Raw genomic sequence first — 5,142 nt, 5'->3', positions numbered from 1 at the left:
CACCCTTGCACACTCCAGGCTGCTCTGTGAAGGCACCTCCCCTTCCCTGGAGCCTTGCTCACCTCCTCCGGTAAACAAGCCTCACCAAAGGACTTAGAACACAAACGAAAGTCCAGGGGAGGCGCCTGGAGCAGCCGGAACACCCCCCACATTCCTATATTTCCAGATTTGAGGTTTTGCGTCCAGAGCACGGACTCTCTCCAACGTGGTGCTTCCTGTCAGCACGGCTTTTTAAGCAGCGAGATTTGTTGCTGGATGATTCTAAATGACCATCACCAGTGCACAAAGCCATCCTCTTTAGACGTGGGCAGATGAGATAGAAAAATGGGTGGGCAGTTTCATGAGGCCTAGTAAATCTTCAGTAAATTGCAGCTCATCCCCGCGTCTCCTCTCGTGCGCTCTTTGTGTTGCTAATGCACATTAAGCCTTGGCTGGCTTCACACTTTCAGGCTTCTCGGAGGTGAGGCCTGTACAAAGCTGCAGATGTGGAAACGGAGGAGGCCTCTGCCCCAAATGTTACACATTAACATCGGCGTGGCCTGAGGAAGAATTTTACTACATTTTCCCATCTCTCAAGAGCTCTCAGCTCGCAACTTGGGAGCTTAAAGCAACAAGAAGAGAGATGGAGAAAAAAAGAGGAGACCACTGCATTTCTGGTTAAAAATTGTGTGTGTTCTGTTCATTGGTGTAAAATATCTCAAGAGAGAGAGAGAAAGGGATGTGGCCTTTTTAATTATAAGAGTAATTCAGTTACAGGATTTAAAAATTATAGTAATGATAATGAGGAGTGAAAAGCGAATTGCCTCCTTTCTCTGCATTTTGCTCTCTCATGTTAAGTTCCTCAAACACGTTCCAAGAAAATTTCTAAGCATATGAAAGTAAAAGAAAAAAAATGCATGGTAAAGAACTAATTTCCTTAATGCATAAAATACTCATATAACTCAATCAGAAGCTGAATAATGACCTTGTGGAAAAATGGGCAAGATATATAAAGCAGTTTATAGGGAGGAAAAAAGTGATCAATGGGACACTGCCCACTCAGTGGAATAAATATAATATAGAACAATGAGCTGTCATACTTCTCCTATCAGATTGGCACAAATTTATAAGCTTAATAATTCCCAGTGTTATCAAAGATGCAAGGAAACAGATATGTTTTTAATTCTGGTAATAGTGTATCTTTTTGGACAGCAGTGCAGCTGCTTTCAAAGTGAAAATCCTTTGACTCAGTAACTCCCCCACTGAGATTGGTCATATCAATGGAATTTGTACACTCCTGCAAGCACTATCAGAAAGTTAATTGCAGACAACAGTAGTAGGATTAAGGGGTGAATCTAGATTTTCATAAATGAAAGTGAAACTGTTAGTCACTTAGTTGTTGTCTGACTCTCTGTGACTCAATGAATTGTAGCCCATCAGGTTCCTTAGTCCATGGGATTCTCCAGCCAAGAATACTGAAGTGGATAGCCGTTCCCTTCTCCAGGGGATCTTTCCAACCTGGGGATGGAACCCTGGGCTCCCGCATTGCAGGCAGATTCTTTACCATCTGAGCCACCCGGGAAGTCCTTTCATAAATAAGGGACAGTTTAAACAAAAATCTAGACCCTCTATGAAACAGACTCCTGTGCCCATATTCAGAATACAGAATGCCTCAACTTGCAATGGTTCACCTCACACTTCTCTCCTCTAAGATGGTGCAGAAGTGATACTCATTCAGCAGAAACTGTGCTTTGAATTTTGAGCTTTTCCTGGGCTGGTGATATGTGGTACAATCCTTTCTCTTGATGCTGGCCAGGGCAGCACCAGTTCCCAACTAGCCCTGCCATCACCAGGATGACAAACTGACACTTACAGCCATTCTGGATCCAGGCAGTCGTTCTGTTCTTTAGTTTCAGTAAAGCATTTGAGTTGCTTTAGTTATGTCCGACGCTTTGCGACCCAATGAACTGTAGTCCGCCAGGCTCCTGTGTCCATGGGATTTCCTAGGCAAAAGTACTGAAGTGGGTCACCATGCCCTCCTCCAGGGGATCATCCTGACCCAGGGATAGGACCCACTGGTCTTCTCTGTTCTTACGTGAGCCCTGTCAACCTCAGGGCTCTCTATGTTTGTTCTTTCCATGAGACCTCTTGTCTCTCTAGCATCCCTCTCCATGTTCCACTTCTCAGCCTTGGGGACCCAGATGAAAACCCTCTCTTGTTGAGTTTTGCTGCACCCTGAAACCCTTCATAACATTTATCACAATTTTAAAATGATATATGTATTCACATAAACATATTTAATATTTGTCTCTCTCCCAAAGAGGAAACGTCCTGTAAGAGCAAGAAATGGATTCCTTGATAATGGCTGTATGTGGAACTTAACACAGTGCTTAAAATAAAGTTGAAACTCAATCACTATCTGTTGAATGAATAAATTGAATGAAGGTATGAGGGCCTACCAAGCAGAACCATCAAAGACTCGAGCAAGGTCTTAGTCAATGGTTCTCAAGTTGGGGGTCTCCAGGTCAGTTTATAATGATGCTGCTGGTGCCAGCACTTGTAGGCGATGGTTTTACCTGTAAAATGAGAACAATTTCTGCCAAACAGGGTTGCTGAGAGTTAAACTGCAATCCACATGAAAAAGCACAGTATGCTGGATACAAGTGGTGCTCAATAAATGTTAGTATTCTTTCTCGGTCTCTATTGCTCTCCACAAACTACTGCTGTGCTGCTAAAAAGGCAGCACAAAAAGCAGACTATTTAGAAAAGTACTATCTACACTGAGACTTCTAGAAGCAGGAGTTGGAGTTAAAGGCCTTCCCTTGACCAAAATTGAACACACAGTGTCTTTTAGGACTATTCCAACCAATTTCTTTGTTTGGAACAAACAAACAAACTTCCTTTGTTCTCTCTTTTTAACTGGATCTTAGCTTAAAAGTAACCTAGGAGATCTAAGCAACTTTTAAACCCTGGTAAGTAGATAATGGTTTCCAGCAACTGTCAGAATTTCTGGAAGAGGAGAAGATCAAAAACTAACAGGATTTTCCTTGCTAAAGCTCCCATAGATGAGCTCTGCTTATGTTGCATCCTGTTGGGTAGTTATGAGAGGTGGGCTTGCAGCCTACATCTGCTTCTAAGAGATAAACTGAAGATAGTGTGATGGAGCGTGGATTCCGCCTCCACCCATTAGACCCGTCGAACTCCAGCTTCCAGATTTATGGGGGGAAACCACTGATATCTCATGGCTTCGGGAAATGTTGTCTGGAAACATGACCTCGTTGGTTCAGGACTTGCCAGCCATTAGTGACAAATTTAAGTTTCAGCGTAGGGAGATAAGTTCAGTTCTCGGTGACCAAAATTGCCTTTGAGGTCTTTCATCATTGTTGTTATTGCTAAAAGGTAACAATGGGTGCCGACCCTTCACCAACTCTGTCGTTTTTATGGCACAGGGCAGATGGAGCCCCGGGGGTGTTAAAGCCTCAGCACCGCAGGGACTGTTTGCTCTTTTCTATCCCCACAGTCTTGGTTCACTCCGTCACCACCTCTGTATACACATCGCCTCTGACCGCACCTCTGAGGTCCAGTGTCCTCCCCTCCCAAGGAAAGAACATCACCACACTACTCATTCCACTCTATCTCACCCAATGAGGTAGCACCTAAAGCAGGGGTTTCCCAACCTCAGGGATGGAGTGCCTGAAGATCTGAGGTGGAGCCGGTGTAATAATAACAGAAATAAAATGTGTTACTTGCTCAGTCATGTCTGACTCTTTGTGACCCCCGTGGACTGGAGCCCGCCAGGCCCCTCTGTCCGTAGGATTCTCTAGGCAAGAATACTGGAGTGGGTTGCTGTTTCCTCCTCCAGGGGATCTTCCCATCCCAGGATTGAACCCACATCTCCTGCATCTCTTGCACTGGCAGCAGATTCTTTCCCACTTGAGCCACCATCATATAGAAGCACTAAGGAACATTCACTCTTTTCTTTATTTCATATGTATAGATGTGCGTGTACCTTTTGAAAACATAAACAAATTCATCCCTATCCTATATGAGAATCCCATACGTCATCTGGTCTTGCTCAAAATACAGCTAAGAAAAGGTTCTTAGTCCATGCAGAACAATCCCAGGGTTTCCCAGGCGCTGGGTGCCGGGAGGTAATATGATGATAAAGAAAGAGTCCTCACTCTGAATATAGGTCCGGGAGGTACTTTGGAGGATTTCTTTTACAGAGAAAGTGACCAAGTCTGAATGTCAGACTTGTCCGCACCCAAGTCCTCATTTCTAACTTAAGGAGGCTTGTTCTGAATAGATGCTTGTTTCCATTCACCCTTGTTTGTATCATCCATCGACCACCCACACAACTTGAGGTGACTCAAGGACGAAGATGTGTGCATAACTGAAGCGGTTGGCCCATGTTGTCCGCGTTGGTCTTCGTGTTGGTGCAAACTCATCCCCTGGGCAGGTTGGAACTGCTGACTTTAGATGTCACGTCCTTAGAGAAAAAGCAAGGCGCTGTTTTCACTGCTTTGCCGGTCCCCGCGACAGCCCTGTGCAGGTGGGTGCTGGCTCCCGGATGATAAAATAGTAATGAGCACCTAATTATGGATAATTGCATAATGAGGTCGCTTTTGCCTCTGCCAGTCCCCAGGAGCAGCTGGTACCTGAACTGTCTGCTTGTGGCAACAGGCTGCTTTCTTCTGTAATCAGTCGAGGGGGAAAGGCAGCAAGCCAGCACCCCAGCATGGCTTCAATTCCCCCCAACAAGTTGGTGCCTGATTCCTGTTTCTCCAAGGCGGGATGGGAACTTGACTAGTCATTCTCCTAATTATCCGGGGAGATTAGCGTGTGCTCCCAGGTTGGGCTGTGGACCAAACATAATGCCTTCCATTTGGGAGAGGACCTTAAACATTCAGGTTGTACAACCATACCACCTGGGTTTCTGGTAATGAGCTGCGCATTTATCATCCAGTAACTGCTGCTACAGTGAGAGTTAAGTTGCAGCCCAGTGTTCCCCGAACTTGCCTGTTTATAAAACTTGTCTTGCACACTCAGCCGCTAAATTGTGTCTGACTCTATGTGACTCCATGGGCTGTATCCCACCAGGTTCCCTCTGTCCATGGGATTCTCCAGGCAAGAATCCTGGAGTGGGTAGTCATTGCCTTCTCC

The sequence above is a fragment of the Dama dama genome, chromosome 5, assembly GCF_033118175.1.
Source record: "Dama dama isolate Ldn47 chromosome 5, ASM3311817v1, whole genome shotgun sequence".
Taxonomy (NCBI): Eukaryota; Metazoa; Chordata; class Mammalia; order Artiodactyla; family Cervidae; genus Dama; species Dama dama.
The sequence above is the reverse complement of the archived record's forward strand: the minus strand, read 5'-3'. Positions refer to the sequence as shown.